This window comes from Emydura macquarii, unplaced genomic scaffold (genome assembly GCF_026122565.2).
Source record: "Emydura macquarii macquarii isolate MOO-44397 ecotype Brisbane River unplaced genomic scaffold, CSIRO-AGI_Emac_v2 contig_71, whole genome shotgun sequence".
Lineage (NCBI taxonomy): Eukaryota > Metazoa > Chordata > Testudines > Chelidae > Emydura > Emydura macquarii.
Genome location: NW_027130208.1, coordinates 4,991,812 through 5,015,316, shown reverse-complemented (window position 1 = coordinate 5,015,316; position 23,505 = coordinate 4,991,812). Strand labels below are relative to the sequence as shown.

Genomic DNA, 23,505 nt, shown 5'->3' with positions numbered 1-23,505 from the left:
GGCCATTTTCAGATGAATATTGGATGTTTTTCTAAAAGATATACTCCAGGAATTATTGTGGGGCAGTTCTCTGGCCTGTGTTGTACAGGAGGACAGACTAGAGGATTACAGTGGTCCCTAGAATTGATTTATCTAGGATTAAACAATACTTCCCGAAAGGAAGACTGGCAGGTGCCGAGCTCAGCCAGGCCTGCTGAGAAGTTCGGGGTGGCACACCTAGTCAGAGAGTGGGAGAATTGTGGGATTCCATCCCAGGACGGGTGAAGGCAAGAGAAAGCGTCTCTGAGAGAGGGTCATTCAGTGAGACCAGAGAGAGGTCAGAGGTGCAGCTGGGCCCATAACCATGACCCTCATCACCATATCTCAGCGCTTTCCAGTCAGGGTAACATTTTAATAACTGAGAATAAGTGTGATAAAAGCTTTGCCTTCTGAGCAATCTTGAGTAAAACTGGCAATTTTCGGCCTGAATGAAAATTTCAAGCCAAAATTACAGAGGGGGCAAAAATAGGGCTTTCGGATGAAAACTGACTGCCTGGAGAAGAAAAGGGCCAGGATTTTACCGTATGGCTTTATCTGTGTAGCATAGCTGAGGAAAGAGGCCCATAAGTGGCTCATGTTGGTTTCAGTGTGGAAATGGGAGCATTATGCTTTAAAAAGGGACTTCTGTATTCTGTCTAATGCATCAGTATCAGCCCCAGGCTACCTCGAAAAGGGGACAAAAGCTGCATTTTTAGCCCACTGAATCATTGGTACAGATTCTCATTGTCATAGTTCAGAGCAACTACACCTGCATATCCCCTCAGTGGTTCAGCAGGGGCACCCATTCTCAGCTTCTAGCTACTCAGCCATTGCCTTGCTGGGTGGAGTCCTGCATCTCTCTCCATTTGAACTGGTTTATTCCCAGACTGCATAGTTCCCTGCCTTCACTGTGCATTTCCCAGCATAGACAATCTGCCTACTCAGACCTGCTTGCTTTCTTTGCGGAAACTAAAAACACCGTGATTGCTACAGATATAAGTTACCACACAGTTCATTCTAAGCAAGCCTACTTTATTCTTAAGGTAAAAAGTGTCATGGTGAAAACATACTAAACCCAATAAGAGAACCTACAGGTATGCTAATAAGTTTCCCAGACATCAGCCCACTGTTGGGGTTTCTTTGTGGTTACAAGTTCATCAGAGCTTCAGCGCAGAAGAAGCATGTGGTCGTATGGGACCTCGGTAGGCCAAGTCCTTCCAATCCTCCCCTAAAGATCGGGGTGCTCCATGGACCAGGAAGCAGGCCTTGAGTCCATTTAAAACCCAGGCTTTTATCCAAAAGTGTTTTCTTTGTCTGTTGGAGAATCTAGTTTGAACTAGTATATGCCTCTTTCTCCAGGGGGGCTTCAAAGGCTGATAGAGAGGAAGGAGATTAGCAAGCCCCCTCCCTACTAGGCAGTAGTACAGAACTTCACAATTGCATCTTTAATACAGTGTACCTCCCCCACCCACCCAAGATATTAACCTTAATTCAATAAGGTTTAACTTAATTCAGTGAAGTTGATCTTAATTCCATAAGGGTAGCTCAGCATATAACAGGATATTGTCAGCCTGTCACACTCATGTCACAGAATTTGTGCAAATCAAGCCTGTCATGCAGGAAATCTACTCCTCCTCCTCAATGAATTAGCTATTACCCAGCAGCCTCTACGGAGGCAGTCACTGAGCGTTTGGGTGGTTATCAGTCTGTGTATGCAAGTAGCTCTGCCTGTGTTCTGGTCATGAGAGAGATTTGCTAGCCAAGAGTATCAAGTTGGTTCTGCAACCTCCAGGCAGGATATTGGTCTCAGTCCAATGCCAGCTGAAGCAAATGGAACTTACCATTGACTTCAAGGGGCTTTGGATCAGGGCCATCACCCTGCCTGTCTCCAAAATCAGGATGGCATCATGTAAGAGGTTGTGATACTCTGTACCTCAAGCCCCCATACTCACCGCTGTGATATGATTACAATATGTTTGGTACAAATGCATGCCTTGTGAGGTATCAGTTTAAAAGTCTTGATTTGTTGAATACTAACATCCTGTTGGATTTTATGTGCTATCTTCATATGTGAAGTTATTAAATATTGCTATATGTGCTATTGAAATATGTTGTGAGGTTGGGAGATGCCCGCAGCCAGGTTTTCAGTAAGGACAAAGGAGCACCTGTCACTGGCCAGACGGACGTTGATGGCCCGTCAAAAAAGAATCCACTATCCCAGAGGGTCCTCAGAGAAAGCACGTATGCAGTGGAGACTGCCTGACCCCCACATCGCAAACAAGGATCTTTCTAGCAGCTGGAAGAAGGTATAAAAAGAGAGACAGTGACATCATCACTTGGCCTCTCCTCCCTCTTCCCCTCCCACCCCTAATCTCAACACCTGGAAGAATGTCTGAAAGACAAAGACTTTGAACTGGGGAAGATTGTTCCCGGGCTGGAAGGGGGTCCAGTCTGTGTATTGAGGAACTGTAGACTGACTATAGCATCTGTTAGGGTTTGACTCAAATCTTGCTTAGTTTGTTTTAGAATTTAGACTGCAAATGTATTTTTATTTCTTAGGTGACCAAGTTTGATCTCTCTGCGTGCTACTTGTACATGAAATCTGTCTTTCTGTAGCTAATAAATCTGTTTTGTATTTTACCTATGATAGTGCATTTTGGTTGAAGTGCTTGGGGAATCTCAGCTCAGATTACAAATGCTGGAGCACGTCGACTTTCCTATGAAGAAGTGGTGAACTTATTAATAAGTTTACACTGTCGGAGGGAAATGAGCAGTGTAAGACGTTACCTTCTAGGGTGCAAGGCTGAGGAGCTGGGAATTGGCTGAAACTTCTCTATTGGTGGTTCATGAGTGACTAGGAGATCATTCAGCTGCCTATGTCCCTGCCTGTGTAAGTGCAGTACTAGTCAGAGGCTTGTAACTTGTCATTAGCATCACAGTGTGAAGAGCAGCCCAGGCTGGTGGATTTGGAGGGCTCAGTGGTCCCACAGTCCAGGTTGCACCCTGGGGACCACATCACAGAGGTGTAACCCAGCTCCAGCATATTTAATTCTAAAAAGAACTTCAGGAAATTGCACAACCATTCTGTCATCCAGAACGGCCAGAGATTCATCTGTCAGCATGGAGATGCGGAGATGTGCACATGAAAATGAATGTGCATCATTACTGAAATATTCACACCTTGCTGAGGAGACAGATGGAGGCAGTGATCTGGAAGCTATTGTACCACTGTCAAACACTGAAAACGAAGGATCTCTCTGCAATCATGGTACTGTCAACAGCGACAGTTTTTTGTTTCATGTAGGGGCATGTGGCAAGCACATGAGGAAAACTCCCTGGTTTGCATTGCTATGTGCTGATGGGAGTCGGTTTTGTTCTTTTGCCATTTCTCCAGCGTTTGCCATTTCTCCATATGAGCACCATGTTGCTTTTCTTAGCCAGGGTGTATTTTGGCCTTTGCTGAGACTCCTGCTTCTCTTAAGAAGAGTCTTATGGCATTGCTGTCATTTCTGTTGTGTGGACTTAATAGACCTAATGAGATATGTTTTCTAGTAGCAGAGGCTCACACAATACAGGCAAAATGTACATGAAAAACACTTTCTCACACTGGTTGGATAAGTCAGTGCACACAACGTGACTTTAAGAACCCATTTGTACACACAGAAGAGCAGAGGGGAGAACGGAGTAAGAAAAGCAGTTGGGAGAACGTCTCCTCAGGAGGCAGAAGGACAAATGAATTCCTCTGAAAATTAGGTCTATCTTCTTGCCATGCTGCAGCACATCTTTATGTAGTTATAAAATAATGTTGCTCTTGGCCAATACAAGTTAGTGCACTGTGTGCTGCTCTGCAGGAAACCTAATCTTAATCTTCAGAACATTTTTTGCTCTTGGGTCAGGGTATTGCCATCATCTTTTGAGGAACTACAACATGGAAAGTCACTCGACAGCAGTCCTGTCAGCTGATTAAGGAGGTATGTTGATGGACTCCAGAAGGAGTCATCTCCTGGCCTCACTCACTAGAAGGATGGGGACAGAAGATGGATGGAGATAGAGGGGAAGTTCTCAAGGCACAAGCACTTCCCCCAGCGGGTATGTGTAAAACCAATAATATCTAACATGATATTGACCCAGACAGCAGATAGTAAAACCAGCGAGAATGAAAGAATCTGGAGCAGCTGCCAGGATATAGTTCAAAACACTTTCAAGGTGAGTTCGTTTTATTGTAAATTTCTAATTTTATCTAAATAGAAAGTTAATTTGTGTAACTGATCAAAGGTTTAGATCTTAGGAAAACATACCACAAGATAAGCAGAAGATTTATGAATTTCCTTCATTGCATAGTTTTTGGAGAAAGCTTTAATTGGTCATGGAAAGGCCCCAAGAAAAATGTTCAATTAAAAAAATACTGTGTTGGGTTTATTTAGCTTAAATTTGGATGCAGTGCTTTAACTAGTCTTTTGGTGATATTATTAGAGAGGCTGTCTTTTCCTTCTAAAATGAGAATACTGTCAGGCTTAAAGAAGGAGAGGAAAAAAACAACCAACACCATTGTTTAAATAACATTAAAATTCTGACTAAAATACAAAATAAAAGAATAAAATGCATAGTTAAGGCTGGAGGCTATGGAGAAGGCTTATTACTTGTAAGCACTCTAAGCTTCTAGCATTAAGGTGATGATTATAATTTTTAAAAAAAGATAATTGATTGATATTCAGTCTGTATCTTGCTCCGTTATGTCTCGGCAGTGTACGTGACATGTAAGATCTGCCGATGTCTCAAGCTTGCTGCAGTAGCTTGGTACAGCATGGTGGGCTAAGGATGAAGTAATCATGTTATACTCCTCATGTGATGTGAAGAATTGTGATGTTAATGAAAGAGAGAAACTGATAGCTCTGGCTTGAGCCAGCATCCTACTGCAAGCAAATGCAAGCATCTGCTGTGCAGTTCATGTCTTTGTGCACTTTAAGTGTGAGCTGTAATTTGGCTATTTTAAGGCTGCTTCGTTCAGGTGAACCTTTGGCGGCCATGAAGACTAGCTATCAGGACCAGGGCCTAACTTTAGTGTTTTGGTTATTTTCCTTCCCTCCTCCCACCTCTCAAAAGTTGGGTTAAACAACACACTATCGATTTCTGGGAATAGAGGGTACTTATATTAATAGATGTATCTACCCACTTGCCTACATCAGCCCGAGAAGGAGAAATAAAGCTCTAAACTACAGCTCGGTTCAAGGCCCTGTCCTCAGGGCTAGCTTTATTAACGAAAAGAAAAGAACAAGAGCAAAGAAACTCAGAAAATTTGGTAACAACCCCTTCCAGTAAACTGAGAGGAACAAGAACTTGGGTCCATCCTCTTAGGTGCCCACCACTGTAGCAGCTTCTCCTTTGCTTTTCAAGCCACCCCAGATCCACCATGTGATAGACAGGTCTCTCTTTGTAACCCCTTCTACACTGGGACTTGAGTGCCCTTGACAGCAGGTCAGAGGAAACCATATTTGTTTTTGCTCTAGGATTTGGGGCTTTAAAGTGCTGGTTGATGATAACTTTAGTAAGAATTGATGATTTTCTCCAGAGCAGAAAAGAAAAAAAATTATAATTCAACCTGAAGTTGATCCGTAGCTGCATATTGACTACCGATTCAGCATGGAGATTGGGGGAGGAGCTTGAGATGTGTTTATCTCTATGTAAATATAAAATCATTTTTAACCAGCATTAGTAGGTGCAGCAAATCAGATCCCTGAGGGGCATATCCAACTGCTTTATGACAAGGATCACGTAATGCCGCACAAGGAAGAGAATCAGATATTGCTTTGTGTCCTAATAACCTGCTTTCTCCCACAGAACAGAAATCCAAAACTGGCTCTGTTTTCAGTGTGCTCATAGAATTGTATGGTGCCTTAATGGGACACAGTCTTCTGTGGGGAAAGAATAACCATAAGCAGTAACAAACAAACCAAGAAAACGTACTGTAATCAGTACAGATCACAGTTATCTATCCAAAATACTGAGAAAGCATCTACTACCGCAATGGTTTTCAACATTTTTTCATTTGCAGACCTCTACAAAATTTCAAATGGCGGTGCAGACCCCTTTGGAAATCTTAGACATCATCTGCAGATCCCCAAGGGTCCACGCACCACAGGTTGAAGACCACTGGTCTACACTATTACTGATCTGTTACTAATATAGGAAGACATTTTTCCCAGTACAGCATTAGGCCTATTTACCACTTACACTGTATTCTGAGATGTTAATTAGGACTTCAGTGGTTTGTAGGCCTTTTGCTAGATGTCTGCACAAGGGTATATTTCACCCATAGCCAATAGGTGTTGAAGGGCGCTTAGGGCCATTGCAGGACTGAGCATATATTACTGGATAATTTATTAATATGGATAAATAATTATTTCTACAAATAGTATTACAGATATGGAAGTAACTGGGTTCAGTAGACATCAAATACACTGTCCACTTCCCCCCTACGCCCCCAACCCCGGAGTGTGGCCTGATGACGGACTGTCATATTTAAAAACCACAACTAGTGTCACACATTCACATCTGCAAAATCAACCATCAGCTTCTCTTCTACACATGTCTCTGTTGCATTTCAAGTCAAAAGTAACACATATAACAGCAGGAGTGACATGAAAAGCCAGGCATTAACCAAAATACAGATAAAAGCCTGAGTCCTAAGCAAACTGAACTAAAAATACAAAAGTCCAAGTATTCAGGATCCACTGTCACCATCTGAATTTTGGTCTTTCTCCCCCCATTTATTTTTGCAACTTCTTTAATCCATTGAGCAAAAAGGCCCAGCTTCCTCTGGCATTGAAATTAGGAATGTCTGTGACCTCTCCCTTCCTGTCTGAAAAAGGAAGAGTGTATTCATAGCCCATGTCTTCCAAATAACTTTTCATGTCTCCAAAACTGTTGACTTCTCTTTACAAAGACGGGTGTAATCAGGAGAAATTCTGGTCAAAGAACCCTCCTGTTATATCTCACTGCTGCTTCTTGCAGGTTGTAACAGCTTTTTGCAATCTCTGCAGAGCTGAAAGAAATCAGGATAGTGCAGCCTATTTGCCTACTCAGCAACATTTTTTTAAAAAAATGGGTGGCAAATAACTTAGTCCAGGCATCAAGAAGAGGGAAGGATCCGATCCCCAGGGCTTCTAGTGGCCACTGTTAATAAAAGGGAATTGCCAGTTTTGATCCTCTGACTTTATTTGAAAGGCTACACGTCTTAATTTTTCTGAATTAGCTTGTTTTCCCTCAGATCTAGCTTTGAATGTAAAGGCTTTCATCAGTTTCAACCTATGTTAGTTCTAAGGGGGATGTTTTCTCCTCTGAGGCCATCAGTCCTTTTCTATCTACCAAATGATCTATTTTTTTCTCTCGTTCAGCTGCGGATTTTCATTCCGAGAATCCAAAGGCGTATCCATGTAGTCATTTCCCTGCACAGTTATATCCAGGACCTGAAGTTACCATTCAGACCATCACATGGCCAAGTCTCTGAGGATGTTGATGGCACTTAGAGGTGGCTCCCCCGAATTTTGTTTTTCCTTCAGCATTCACCAACAGTAGCCTGCGCCTCTCCAGCCTCTGTACCTTCCCATGGCAACTGTCACCTGGGGATAGTCATGCCCTTTTGACCCTGCCAGTTGACACCTGCAAATGATCACTAAAGGAGGAATTGAAAAGAAAGTAATTCACTATGAAAACGCCTCATCAACCAACTTCCTGCATCCTTCAGTCCACATTAATGAGGAAATAACACATCACCTGCAGTGCTAAAGATCCTTTAGGAAAGAACCCAGTGTGGTGTGGGCAAGGAATACGCAAAATGAGAGGTATTTACTTACTAGCCATGTTACAGAATGTCTTGTGGCTCTGATGAATAAGACTGGCTAATGACGATGATGAATTTATATTACAGTAGCCTCAACTGCGACCAGGGCCCCATCCTGCAAACTGTACGAACACATAGGGAGAGATCGTCCCTGCCCTGATAGATGTACAGTCTAAACATACAAGACCGACAGATGGTGGGAGGGAAAACAAATGCACTGAGAAGGAAAGTGACTTGCCCAAGGCCACCCAGCCGTTCAGTGGCAGAGCTAGGACTAGAATCCATGGCTCTGGATTCTCAGTCAGGTTGTCTTATCACTGTACCATGAGCTTCTGCAATGTAAATTGCTTACTGTTGCATTCTTATGGTGAGATGTATCAGATTTACTGTGCAAATTGCCAGGGCTGGAGGCCGGGTGGGGAACAGAAAACATGACTATAAAACAACCCATTCCACATTTATGTGGATAAAATAATGCAGTGAAAGTGAGCTTTTGTTGTGTGTATCTGGCATTTCTGAGGCATATTGTGAGAAAACAAAGGATTTGTGATGGAGCACTGTGACAGGCACAGCAACAAAATAATCCACCACCACCAACAGCCACCATCACAATATGAAGAAGAATTCCAGACCGTACATGCTGTTGAAATAGATGTATTGTTTGTAGGTTTAAATCAGGAGCGTTGCTTAGCACTGCGTGCTCAGGGCAGGGTTTACAACCTGGCTCCTGCTATTTGTAGATTCCTCAGCCTCCCTCTCCTCTGAAGATACAGGCATTGAGAGCTAGATGTTTTTTTCCTATCCAAAAGTGGCAGTGTCCCTTTCTGAATGTATTGTAAGTAGGTCACTGCTGCTTTTATCTAACAGTGCTTCCTTTTGCATTCTCTCATTGATGCATCTTCCTCTGATCCTCTGGGCTGCATGTGATCATAGACCAGCTGCAGTTTTACTTGGGCTGAAAAGAAAGTGCCAGCAATCAAGTTCCAAAGGAGGATTTGCTACTGTGTGCTGCACATTCACCACATGCCATTTAAGGAAGCTTTAGAGAGCCTGTGCAGCTCCTAGCCCACGTGCATCATCCACAAGGTAGCACATTCTTTCTGTAGCTTGCTGCCTTTACAAGCTCAGTCAGCCTCTTTAGAGGATGTTCACTAAATAATTCAAGAAAGCAACTTGGTCCGACATCCATCTGGTTTAGGAGGCTAGTGACCTCACTGATGATTACCTGCTATTGCTACCACTTGCCATGTAGTGTAAACAAGGTAACATGAATCCGCATTGATTGACAGGTAATCAGTAAACTGAGTTGTTGAAAAAAAGAGAGCGTGCTTTTAAAATGACGGTTCCAGCAACCTAGCTGCAGGGATGAATTTGTACAAATTAGCGACCATTATAGAGTCACTTTTTCTGCCTTAACAACAACAAGGATGTCCCATTTCTTTGGCATAATTATTGCCCTTGCTCAGCCTAATTTGGGAATGGGATTCGAAGTTTTGATTATAATAATTTGTCCTTTTTTGATTTCAGAATCCCATTTTTGGTCTCAAAGTTCTTCTCTGAACAAAATAGTAACTCAGAGCAATAATCTCTTCTGAGTGCTGCCAGAATCCCTCTCCGTCATTGTAAAAGTCATTCAAGTGACCTTTCTGAAATGTGCTCCGTTTGCCTGGCCTGCACCTTTCTCCTTAATGAAACACCCATTTAAACTGCAGAGCCTCAGTCGTGGGGAATACGAGGTGCCCGCTGGAGTTACTTGAACATGTGTAGTGTTTTCACAGGCAATAGAGCAGTTAATATGAAAGTGATGATTGCAGACCCATTGAGCACCTTTTCAGAAGAGAAAAATACATTTTCACGTATTTTCACAAGAGAGATTTGGAATCAAAACTTGAACAATATAAGCTGGTTTGTCTCAAAATAATATCCCATTTATTGTTCATGGGGCATACTTTGTCTCTCAAGTGTTAGAGCAGGAAATCTGCCAGGATTGATGAGAAATATATGCCGTCCTATGATGCAAAGGTTTCTTATTCTTAGCTAACTACTAGGTTAGCTGAATGGCTATACACATTTGTTTTATGGGCCTGTTACATGAGGTCACGACCTGCACCTTCATTGTACCATTGTGTGTCAACTAGTACCTAAAATCTTGGAATTCTGCATGTAATTACTTTCTCCAGCAACATTTGGTTAACAACATCAATAGCCAAACCAAATAGGCCACAGAAGTGACACTTGACAAGTGGCAGGACTAAAGCAGGCTGACTGTGGGGAGCTAAATTTCCCCATTTCTGATTCTGCACAGCCACATTTGCGGGAGCATCTGACACAGCTTGCCAAAAAAAAAAAAAAAGGGGGGGGGGGGAGTGTGACCATTCTGTGCACAATAAAAGACAGTTTGTTCTGGTGGATCAAACCGTTGGTCGCTCTGCCCTCTCATTTGCATGTGGAAATGTGAGCGGTTCCATGCATTCGAAATTGCTGCAGGATTAGGGTTACCGTATTTCAAGTTCCCAAATGAAGGACGCTGCCGGGGGAAGGGGTAGCTGGAGGGTGGGTGCTGAAGGGGTGGTGTGTACTGGGAGAAGGTATTTAGGGGGTACTAGAGGGGGCCTCACACTCGAGGTGGGGTCAGTGTCGTGCTCCCTGTCACATTGGCAGGGTGGCTGGCGCAGGCCCAGGATGCAGAGCCAGCCCATCAGTCAGTGCCTCGCTGTGGACTTCTCTCCTCCCTAGGACAGGGAGCAGGGGATGGGCGCTGTTCCCCCTCCCACCTGGGCTCTGAGACCCTGTGGTGGGGCAGGTGGCCTGGTCGAGAGGCGCTTGATGGCTCCACTGGCTGATGGGCCGGGCTTCGACAGGGAGGATTTGGCAGCTGCGGACGCCAGGGAAGGACCCATCAGGGCGCAGAGACAGCTCTTTCTGAGCTGCAATGTCTGGAGCAAAAATATCCTGGACATTTCCCTTTATTTCAGAAATCTGCCCGGGTGGAGGACAAAAAAAAGAGGTCATGTCCAGAAAAACCTAGATGTATGGGAACCCTTGAAACGCGTGGAGCTTGCTGCATGCGCTTAGGGACAGAGCTAAACGCTTCTGCCAACACTTAGTACTGATTGTAATTACCATGAGCGATTCCATTCAGAGGTGTGTGTATTTAACGTCCCTTGCTCCTCAACAGTTAATACAGATACACTACAAGTGTTTTACTCATCAGTTTAATGAAAATTAGTGCCTACCAGGAGCTGCCACACAAATGGCATTTACTCTGTCTGAACTGAAGCCTGTTTTTACCCCTTATGTAATGTGGTTTTAATAGTGTTTCCAAGGAAAATTATTACAGTAAACAAGCATAATTTGTTTCTGCTTTAAATTATCAGTTTGTAAACAAGCTTCATTTTGCTTTTGGCCCGCAGAGTTTTGTGTCATTTCCTACATATTTTAATTAATGAATCATGTGTTAAAGGTAAAATATGCCATTTGGAGCATTCAGGGTTCTAGCAAATGCGTGTCATGTCCATGTTAACCATTCAGGACTGAGTTTACAGCCAGCCTGCCTGCCTCTACAGAGATGAAAGCAGGAACAAACAAAATGTGGCTTTTTAGTAGAAGTGGGGGGGGTGGGGGAGAGGGGGTTGTTTTCTCTCCTAGACAGTCTGTTGAACTGTGTAATTTGAGGAGGGGAATAGAAACCCATCCAAATCCCCAGTGTATCCTCAGATGAGCATTTGATAGTGTTATTCCATAGTAGAGTTGTATGGAGAACTGTAATAAACAAAAGATTTTCAGTTCCTTGAGTCTCCTGAAGGGAGGTCAGCACAGGATCTGGCAGAGAGGATTCAAGTGGCTTAAAGACACCTTGTGTTTCTCCTCCCTCGATGGATACATTCACACTCATGGGAGGATCCAGGGGCCCATTTGGAGCAGTCTCATAAGTCTGCCTCCATAGATGTGACTGGAGGAGCAGAACCTGTCTCCTTGCTCTAGGAGAATATAACTTACTATGCTGCAGGGTCATGTGTTTGAAACAGCAATTTAAATAAAGCTATACTAAAAAAAAAAAAAAAAAAGGCTAATTCCATAAATATTTATTTCAGTAAGGGCTGGCCCAAAGGAGCTCTGTTGAGGTCAGTGAAGCTGTGTTGTGTGTATGGCCCTCGGAATATTGAGTATAATCCCACGTGATGAAAACCTAATTTAGCTCACATAATAAAACCCATCATTTACAGTGTTGGAAACTCATCGCTGTTAGTTTGCAAAACACAGGGGTTGCTAACTTACTCACCATTGCCAGTAGCAAGTGCTCAAAAATCCTGAGTCAGGGCCCCCACAAAATCATGAGATTGGCCCAAAAGTAATACGTTTTGGCTTCTTTTTTATTTGCCTTCTGTGTGTGTTTTGCCTTTCAGGCCCACAGTTTCAAGCTTTTGTCTGCAAATATGAGGGCTAGAAACACACATTTACTCAATTGAACCTGAGATACTGATGTAATCACATGACTCCAGGAGCTGGGCTTTAAGAAAAACACCAAATATTGTCAGTCTTGTGATGAAATCCCAAGAGTTGACAACACTATTTACTCTGTATGGTTTCTGTTCTTTTAAGACCACATCATGTGATGCGGGTGTTCACTATGTGAGTTTATTCCTGTGGTCCAGAATATGTACCTGGAATAAACATAAAAGGTGAAAAATCTCAGAATTCTCAGGGCCAGATAAGTATAGGTCTCAAAATATGCACTAAACAAAATGCCACTTTAATAATACTGTATATTACCCAGAATATTTAGCCTTGCTGGTGCAAACATGCAGTGTCTAAGATCAGTGGGGCATCATAGGAAATTAGTGGGAAAGAAAATTAAGAGGGCATTGAAAGATAGGAGGAAAAACAAGTTGTTTTGAGCTATAAAATTGGTCTCTTTACTAGCCTGCTGTAATGTTAGATAATAGGGTGGAAGAGCTTAAATAGGATGGAGTGACTCAGGGTGGAGAGTAAATTGAGATTCGGTCAGCAGCAAATAAGATCCTAGTTCTAGAAGGATAATTAGTATCTTCAAACCATTCAGTTTTGATTGTTGGTACCTAAACAACTATTTGTAATATACACACGTGAAGAAAATAAAAGGATTTTCTTGTCTTTTTTTTAAACAGCCTGCAGGGATTATTGATTGGTAAGAACAGCCTGATTTACATGTAAATAAATTATAGACACTGGCCAATGACAATTGGAACTGTCCAGATGCAATGACTTTGACTTGCTGACATCACTGCTTCATTAGCATGCAGGAGATGAGAGCACTGCAACAGTAAAGATTCTGGCTCAGCTATCAAGCTGGCAATTATTCTCGATGGGCTGCATATTTTCTTGTTAATGTCTTGTGCTTTGGAGAGCAAATGGAATATACCCTTGCTGCCTCTAAGGGTCATTTACCAGAGCCAAAGTTGGGGGTCTGCTGAAAGCATTTGGATTGCTGAAAGAGGATATGGTAGGGAAAAAGCAAAACAACTGAGCTGGAATTCTGAGGAAGGTAATGTAAGCTGTAAAGCCTATCCAGACACAGGGCAAAAATCACACTTTCCTGCTGATGGTTTCCACAGCACATTTTCTTTCAAGCAACAGTATGTTTGAGGTGTGTGTCTTCTAAAAGGCTTTCACAAAAACTGCTCATTTCAAGAAGGCACCTACTGTGTGTCACCCAGTTTTGAGAAAGAAAACAAGATGTTTTATCATGCTGCAGTGCCGTCTGTGTTCTTTGGAGCACCATACCAAAGAAAAGTAAATAGTAAAAACTAACATAGCAAAACAGCGTAGCGGATTCTTTTCCCCAGACAGGCATAATCATCAGTGAGAACAGGTAAGAAATTACCTTTTACCAACAACTTTTAGGTTGTCATGTATTTTTCGAGAGAAGCTGAAGTCTGGAGGGAGAGGGGGCCGGAGAAGGATGGGCAGGTATCCTATGTGTAAATGTAGTGATGTGATATTTGCTGATATACGGTTAGAGAATACTGTTAGAAACCTTTAGAGAATGTATTTAAACCTTGATGTTCTTACTATTTATGAATGGAAAAAGGTTAATTGTTAAATTGACGTTAAAGCTGCAGGAAGTCAAGGATAAATGCATAAGCTTCATTAACATGTTTTTCATTTTAAAAATAATTATGAAAGGTTTTAAATAAATAAATCGCTCAGTATTGATTTACTGCATTGGTAAATTTAGCTTTAGGAAGTCTGGAACCATTGGGTATTTTAAGCAAATTTTGCACAGTATAGCTTGCTAGATGATGATGATGATACAATTAGAGTTATTTGTTTTATTACTTTTACTGACATAATTCTGAAAACGGTTTGAAAGTGTTAGACATACTGCACCTATGTCATATTGCCAGAGCACCTACTCTGCAGATTGAGCTAGCACTTAAACCTGGGGGTTATATTGTCTAATGTAATTTTCTTTTAGTAGATTATTCTTTATATTCCTTTAAGTGGCCATATGTGATATAGACATGACCTATGACCATGTAAAGATTTTAATCCAGTTACTCTTTGTTTTGTAGTCATGATTCCTTGGCTATGTGCTAAAGACTGATTGAACTTTTATGAACCATTGAGGATTAGCGCTGGACAGAATAATGCCAGAATAATTATTCACACCAGATGCAGTGTCATCCTTTTAGTTTTAGCTCTGTTGTCTTGTAACTTATCCTACTCATTTTTATTCAGTGATTATTTCACCTATTGTGTGAGTGCTTAAATATCTGACCTCAGCGTGTTCTATTTATAAGGGTACTGACTTGAATCTTTGGCAAAGATTTATACAATAAACTATCTGCAGTTAACAAGATTATATTTTGCTTCGTGTTTCAATCTACTCCTGTAGTTTGTTTTAAACAACTTTATTGTACTTAACAAGATGATATGGCTTACTCGGTTTGCTTCAGACAGTATTTGCCAGTATTAGCCACAAAAGCCATTCTGCTGGTGATTGCATTCACAGATGGGTCAGTATTTCTAGTAAGCCTCAACTCTGAAATAATTACAATATTTCTAAGCATGACGTGGCTTATATTTCGGGGAGTTTTTTCTGCTGCTCAAATTTTCTTTCTTTGAAATAACAAGTCGGGGATATGTTATAAATGAAACCTGTTTACTGCCTACTTGCTACACATGAATGGCTGTCAATATCTTTTTAAATAGAAAATAGCACCATGGGGAAGTCACAGTGAAACAGCTTTAATTTAAAATAAAATTGACAGAGCTCATTATAAAAAATTCATATATGAAATCTAGAATGTGATGGTCCACAAGGGAGGGCCCGTGAAATATCTGGCGAGATCAGTATCAAGCAAACTTGCAAATAAAGGAATATTTATGCTAGCGGGGACACAGTTGTCTGTCTGGAGCTCAGTAAACGCTTTGCTCAGTTAGAAATTAGAGTATAAATCCTGGTAGACTCAAACATTGTGAAGCAATCTTCTCCCTTATGTAAGCGATATAAAGAAATCCTTTTGAGACTGGACTACAGTGCTGTATCTCGCTGAGCTGGAAAGCAACCAAATGGTGTAATTAAAAATGTCAAAAGATAACCCATGGTATAGTGCAAGTTTTCCAAGGGACACTGATGTTTTAACAACTGAGAGCCCTCTTGGATAGAGTGCTGTGGAATTAAAACCAGAATGGGCATTTAGTAAAGGATTTTGCTGAGTCTTCATTATGCAAGTCTGGTTCTCACAGTGCACTTGAAATGATGTTTGTAAAACCCAGACAATGATGTGTGTAGAGTTGCCTTTATGCATTTGAAAGGGTCTGTTAAGTTTGTAAGAGGTTAGGAGCTGTTCCTGCTGCCATATGGGAAACTTCAGTAGTGTTGCCAATCACAAGTGTTCAAAACTTATGAGTCAGGCCCCCCCAAAGTCATGAGATTGGCTTAAAAATCATGAGACTAAAAAAATAATTATATTAATAATGGGTGAAATCTTGGTCCCATTGACATCAATGGAAGTTTTGTCATTAATTTCACCAGGACTAGGATTTCACACTGTGATTTGGCTGGGGGTTTATTTGCCTTCTGGGTTTGGAGCCTTTAGGTCACATTTTCAAGCTTTTCTCCATAACTTATGAGGGCTAAAACCTGATTTTTTTAATGAAAGATGAGATTGTCATGTAATCACCTGACTCCAGAAATTGGGGCTTTAAGAAAGCACCAAATACTATGAGATTATCAATTTGTCTCTTCTGCCTGACTTTCCCTGCCTGTAAAAGAGGCGCAGTGATACTTAATGTCCTTTACAAGTTACTTTGAGGTCTTTGAATGAAAAGTGCTATGTAAGAGCTAGATATTTATCGTTGCAAGTTCCTCATCTTTATCCAGTATATACTTCATATTTATTGTCACAGTTTGACTCCTGGGTATAAAACCCAATCAAATCAGAACACTCCTGTTCTGAACTCTCTCTGCTGTGGTGCTATGGTTTACACAGGGTACAAGGTGCTGCAGAATCAGGTCTTGAGCTTTTGTACGTTCCTGGGTTCTGATCTTGGTTCTGCTCCACTAGCATAAAAGAGCTTGTAAACAAGGCACAAACCATCCCAATGCATGGAGGACTTCCCTAGACTCCGTGTGCTCTCTCTGCCCCTAATGTTCTGGGAGCATATCCGAGGATTGAACGGTGTGGCGAGAACACAATGTGCTCCGATTATTCTTGGCTGGTAAATGGTCCCGACGAGGACCTAAGCAGCAGAACATAAGTTAAGGCAGCCTTGAGACTGCTCTAATATGAGCCAGGGACTGTTCAGTCGCCTAGTAAGACTACAAATCCAGGGGAGCACAATAGTGGTTTAAAGTTTCCTTGGCCCCCAGCCTTCTCTGTTCGTTCCCTGGTATTGGCCTCTGTCGGAAGACAGGATGCTGGGCTAGATGGCCCATTGGTCTGACCCAGTATGACCGTTCTTACGTCCTTAGTGCTGTGTTCAGGAACAGAGCAGTGAGGGATTCCTGTCGCTTTCACCCTTTCATGAATTGAAGGGTCTAACATCATTTCACATGGTCAGTTTCAATCAGACGTGTTACACCCGGAGCAAAAGGTCTCTTCAAATTGATTTTAAAAGGGGATAATATATTTTTTCGCCTTTCCATAAAATAAATCACGGGAGAAGGGATTTTGCTGAATTTTTTAGTAATCATCATCTCTGGTCTGAGACCAAACATGGAGAATTTCAGCCACAAAGGGGAGTATTTCAAAGAGAGATCAGCACCTGGAAATAGGGTTATAATTAGTCTTGGCAAAATTCCATTTTTATTTTTACAGTTTTGACAACTCACATCAAGCTTTATTTTTAAACATGTTTTTATTTTTACAGAGTTAAATTTTCACAATTACAGGTTTTAAGCATTTTCTTTTCTAATTGTATCAATTTAAATGTTCATAGTTGCGGGAAATTTTGGCAGGGGATCAGACAATAGTAATGTAATGATGGTAGATGATGAGATTCAAAAGTTAAAGTTTGATAACCATTAAAACACAAATTGACAACATTGCATGTCAAAATATACAAAATAAATACCCTTAAATCAAATGCTAATAAGTTCTCAAGTAGCATTTTTCTTTCTTTGCCTATCTGGAAACTGCAGTTATTATCAATGCAAATATTTTTGTTGGTTTGTGTGTGTACGACAAAATCGATGTTTACCCACATTCACTAATAAAAATCTTATAGCCTAGTTATAATGAAATGCTTAACATAACCTTAATTATAACATAAGCTGCTGTTGCCGCTATAAAAGTCACAGGGAATTAAATCAAGGGAATATTAAGGGTATGTATTACAACCCCAAATCAAGGAAATTCAAAGTTTACAGTGTCACTCTGTTGTTATCCTGCTTTGTTTTTCCTGGAAGAGGAGGGCAACCCATGCAATATAAATCCTATCTTGAGATGTGCAGCTATGCATGATCTATTGTAGCCAATACAATTATATATATATTACCGGTGTTCTTTTTGCTTCTGTTAGTATTTTAATGTATGGATTAATTTGCTCTTCATAGAACTTTGTATGGTTAACAGCCTAATTTTCCTCTGGTGCACTTCAGTTGCTTTGCCATCAAATTCTGGACCTACATCCACCATGGGAGAATCACTCCATAGCAGGAGGTGCACAGTGAATGTAGCAGCATCAAGGTCGTCCACCACTGCTGGCTCCTGATGTAGGGAATTAAGACTGCAGTGCTCCTGCTCACAAATAATGCCCAGCTGCCATACTGGCCACTTGTCACTGGCTGGTGCAAGTTAGAACTTCAGGGGCTGGCCCAGTGTACAGGTGACCCAGGATCTTCTGAGTGCAAAGGTTGCTCAGAACCTCCTAGCACCTACATGCCCTGAGCTGCCCTGGGTGCAGGATCTGAGCTATTGTCTTTGGTGCATATTTTTGTTGTGTATGCGCCTGATTTTTTAGCTTGCTTTTCGCTACAGCCATTAGAGCAGAATGAATCCCACTGTCAAGGGTTACCATATAAGGCCTCAGCCATGCAAAACTCACTAGAAGACACAGTGGTTGCTATCGTAAGGAGACCTCTTGGCTTCTGTGGGGGTCTTCACCGAGGTAAGCAACTCCTCATGCTAGTAAATGCTAAGCCCAGATAGTGTCTGCAGGCGTCTGTTTGTAACTACCAACCTGCATGCTGCTTTACAACTGTACGTGATTTTTACCTTGCTTCGAAATGGTTCCGTGCTGCATAGATCACACTGTCCTCTCTTTCACTCTGCCTGAGCCAACCAAAAAAGCTCAGTCATCCACCTTAAGCAGTTCTTGGATAATTTTAAAAGGGTCTTGTCTGACTGTGTTTTGAGGGGGTACAGTGTGGTTTGGGGTGGGAGAGGTTGGCCCATTTTTTTTCTTAAATCAAATTCTTTGTTTCATGAACACTCCGTGCTACAAAAACCACAGCTTGCTGGCTGATCTTGCAACCTGAATTTCCTGAGGCAAAGGAGTGGCAGCTTTGCTTCTGCTTTCATATTCTGGTAGATTTAAGATATCCCTTTCAAGATAACGACTGGCGGTTTAAAACTCAGTTATGCAAATGAACTATTGTATGTGTGTGTTAGCTCTTTCTTCTACTCAGTTATAGTGTCCTCATAATAAACAACTAAAGGGTGCGTGAAGTCATAGAAATGTTTTGCCCCAAAATTACCTGTGTTGTAGCTGAAGTCTGTGGTCACTTTGGAGCTTCCCAGCCGGCAGGTGGATAAGAGCTGTGAGAGTTTGGGACAAAGTACAGTGTCAGAAATGCAGCTGAGAAGGCTTGGAGAAGGATCAGGAGGGACCCAACATTTCTGGTTGGCCAAACTCAGTCAATGTATGGTTCGAGATGGATAATCCTCGGCAGATTATATTGTTCAGCCATTTATTTAAGTCTTTGCTCTTTGCCAGTGCAGCACATATTTTGTACCAGATCACTCTAGGAACCACTGCCAAAGTGCTTATAAAGGCTTACAGAAATATTTGTGCTAATTAGAGAGCTCATGCAATTTATTCACATAAAATATTATTCAGGGACCCAACCTGCAACTGTTTAGAGCAAAATAATTTCTCTGGGCTTTGATGTAGCTGAATTTTAGAGGGGTGAAGTTGGAAGCATTATGGATTTACACAGATGAGCCTGAAGATGCGTTAGTGCCATGCAATGGCCCTTCATAGACTTGAAGTTGATTGCATGCTGGAGTTTGAACACCCAACCTCCATGTCAATATCCAGAGGATGGTTTGCTTCCAGCCCTGTGGATTGAACTTCCAGCTTCAGTTATGAAGCCTGTGGCAATCCAAAATGGCAGGGTTCATGCAGCAATATTCAAAATCCCAAGTTCTGTCTGCAGTGTGAAGAGGAACTGCAATGGTGATTCTTGGCACTGTGTGTTTCCACCGGGCAGACTGCCACCACCCAGCCCCTTTCTTGGCATTTCTGTATCAGTCCCTGATTACCTCAGAGCCTTTCGTTCCAGAAGGTTACTGAGGAGCAACTTTGTACTTTATGGTGAGCACAGTGTGGGATCTGGCCTCAGGTTGGTTATGCTAATGTCTTAAATGCCATACGTTTATTTTTGTTTAGCTCTCCTGGTAGGTCTTACATATGAATCTCCCTCAGTCTCTCTGCCATAGACTGTTGAAACGTTGGACCTCTGTATTTGACAGATCATTTCAGTGCATCCAGGCCAGGCTACAGACAGGAAATTTCCCTGGGCACAACCCAAAGGCATTTATTTGATTGTTACTCAAATTGCTTAAACAAAGACATACGGCATGAGGTGTGAACCCCCACGGAACATCCCTTTCGTTGGTTTATTCAGAGATTTCTCAGTTGCTCCTGTCAATATCCGGTGCAGGACCCATGTTACAAGCACAGGCAAGAATAAAACCTGTGTCAAAAAGGACATTCGAACAGAACCTTCCCTACCCTAAAACAGACTACCAGCATGCACCATATCCATGACCTACAAGGAGAAGTGAGTTCCAGAGCCCAACCGCTTTGCCTTCAGCCCTCTCTCATTTACACCAAGGGGGATAATAACTGGATCATCTGTTAGCGACTGGGACATAGGCGGTCTGGTCTTGTAGTCAGAGCAGGAGTCAGGTCTAGTGGGCGGAGTAGGCACCCAGGTTGAGAAATGAAGCCCGGGATCAGCCCCAGTTATCAGAGCCAGGGGTCAAGCCAAAGTCAGATTTACCTGGTATCCAAGCTGAGGATCAGAGCCGAGGTCAGGGGCCAAGCCAGAGTCAGGGACAGAAGTGGGAGGCCGTGGTCATTGGCATTTGGAAGGGCAGGAGGAGCAAAGGTGGGGTTTAAGGCAGGGGCCAGGCCCAGGGCTGGGTGCAGAGGCAGGCACAAGCAGCTATGACAGGAAACCACCTTGTTGCTCAGACAAACTTCCTTGTCCCTAAAATAGCATAGTTGGACCCATCGGTGGAGCCCAGCGATCCTCCAGTCAGAGCTCTTGTGGCTGGGGCTATAGCCCTACTAGCTTCTCAGCCCACCCGGTTTCTGTAGCTTGGTAGACGCCATGGATGTGGCAGCTGTCTGGCGACTCCCAGCCAAAGGATGTGACAGCACCTTGGAGGAAGGCAACTACCATCGTTTCACACAGAGAGAGGCAGCCTTTAAAGCAGCTGGGTCTGGAGCCATTGAGAGCTCTTTCGTTCAAACCAGAACCTTAAACCTCCCTTGGAAATCCATTGGCAGCCAGTCTCTCATGCTGTCTAATGAAAGACTCCTTAACGGGAGGACTGCTGCATTCTGTAATCAGCTGTGATTTCTGAATGGCTTGAAGGCATAGCCCAAGGAAAGTGTGTTGTGGTAACCCGACCTGAAGGTGACAAAGGCATGGGTAACCACAGTGAGGGCCACATCAGAAAGAAAATAATTCAATCTTTCTGCCAAGGACTGCTCTCTTGGCAATTGCTGCTCCTACAATCTTCAGAGAGAGCTGGGGTGCTGACATTAACATGGCTATTTCTCCCAGCTGCGTCATCCATCCCATAAGCAACATTTCAGTCCCTTCTTCCCCCCTCAGTCTTCATCTATGTCCCAATCAGCCATGCTTTAGAGCAGCATGGCCTAGTAGGTAAGCCATTGAAGTGGGAGTTGGGGAACAGGGTTGCTCCTTCTTGCTCTGTCACTGGTGTTCTGTGACTCCTTGGGTAAGCCACTTTCCTTCTCTGTGCCTCGGTTTCCTCATCTGGAAAAGGAGAGTACAATACGATACTGCTTTGTAAAATGCTTTGGTTGCAAGTGCTGTAGAACCCCTAATGGTGTTAATTTACTGAGACTAAAAAAATTATTCCTTCTACCAGCAGAGTCAGAAGAGATGGATGCCTATAGCTGGATGTCACCAGCATGCTCCTAATTCTCGATTAGCTCTCCTTATAGTTCCATAATCATGTTCAACAGGATGGGTAACAGAACTGGATCCTAAGAAACCCTGCCTGAGAACTGTGTGTCAGATCAAACAGCTTTCAAGTAATCTCTCAGGAAACACTGACTGATGTAATGTGACTCAGTTTCCCCACAATCAAAATCCAGTGTCTGATGCTGAAAAAGATCATGAACTCATATGCACGTCAATCAGCCTGGAAGCTAAAAGCACCCTGCTATTTTTGCAAAATCTAGTTGATTGGAACTCCGCTGTAATTTGTGTTCAGAAACCAGAGAATTGGTTTTAAAGGGATTACAAAATCTCTCATGTTTAATATGCACTCAAATGTATGCAGATCCTTTATTACACAGACGGTACAACTGTCTCCTTGCACTGGGCATCACATATGAGCAAAGCCAGCAGCTTGGGCTACAATTCAGAAAATTGCATTTGCTACATGTTCGCCCGGTAACGAAGTTTCTGTCTGATACAATTAACTGAATTCAGTCCCGCAAGAGACAAGGGAGGAAGGAGCAATGGTAGGGATGCGGAGAGTGTTCCTGATGTGTCCCTTTTACAGCCTGAGTGATGCTAACACCTCTGCCTTGATAATAAATCTTTCCTCGATAGTTGCTGCTGCTTCCCTTTTAGAGGAGAGCAGACTCGTACATTCCACCCCCAGGGTGATCCCCTGCAGTAGGATTTACTGAAGGTTGGAGTCAAAATAGAGAAAGTTTATGCTCTTCTGTGCCCACTAGGTGTCAGCCTGCTGCCCCATACCTCTCCCCTGTTTTGTGGAGTAGAACAGCTGAGCTTGCTGGGGGATCCTGGCTTTTATTCCTGTCATGTACTGATCTTGCCTTAAGCAAGTCATTGGCTTTATCTCTTATATCTCAGTTTACCAGTCTGCAGAATGGGTATTGTAAGAAGGGTCTGACACTCAGGACTGATGGCAAAGGTTGCATGACTGGGGACGGTCTCCATTGACCCAGTCATGGTACATGTAGGGTAATCGCACACTTGGTCACGGGGGTGTCGTTCAGCTATATTGATTGATGGCTGCAGAATCATTGCAAAGTGTCATAATGCAGGAGATTGAAGGATGTGGCTAGCGGGAGGCCTGATTGCAATCATTACACATTCACAGCTGTTTCTGAGCTAAAGATCCAGAGGAGTAGCCATGTTAGTCTGTATACAGCAAAAACAATGAGAGTTCTGTAGCACTTTAAAGACTAACAAATTTAATTTTAGTAGGCATAAGCTTATGCCTACTGAAATTAAATTTTAGTCTTTAAAGTGCTACAGAACTCTCATTGTTTTTAGGCTAAAGATATTGAACAGCAGATACAGGAGTGAAAAAGATCTAAAGAGAAGGGCAGGTTCCACAGCTGGGATCTGTGAGATTTCATTAAAGGTGACCTGCAAAGAGAAACCTGAGTGAAGGGCAGAGTTCTATGCTGAATGCCTCCAGTAATCAGGGCTGTGAGTGTTGGAGAGAGGAAGGAATCCAATACAGAAATCAATTTTAACTAACATGGTCAAAATTAGTTTCCCCATCTCTGAAATCCTCTAGCTGCTCTCTGGTTCATTGGATACATCCCAGAATGTATCAGCCTGTCCAGTAGGATCACTGTCCTAGCTCATAAATCTGGACTTACCTCAGTCTTCGCTTTGCAGCTCACTGTCAATGAAATATCAAAGAGAGCAGATCTGGGCGTGCTTTCCTTTTAAACTTTTTTTCATTCCC

General features: G+C 42.5%; 1 protein-coding gene across 2 annotated transcripts in view; it reads left to right on the top strand.

The window, feature by feature from the left end:
• The window catches only part of PRICKLE2 (prickle planar cell polarity protein 2), a 176,198-nt gene that overhangs the window by 94,583 nt on the left and 58,110 nt on the right, over positions 1-23,505 (top strand). The window contains exon 1 of one of the 2 annotated variants that reach the window (XM_067541714.1): positions 13,563-13,709. The exons of the other annotated variant lie outside the window; for it this stretch is intronic. The gene's annotated coding sequence lies outside the window, so the exon portion shown is untranslated. Of the gene's footprint in view, positions 1-13,562; positions 13,710-23,505 lie in introns of those variants that run through there. 2 annotated transcript variants of the gene reach the window in all.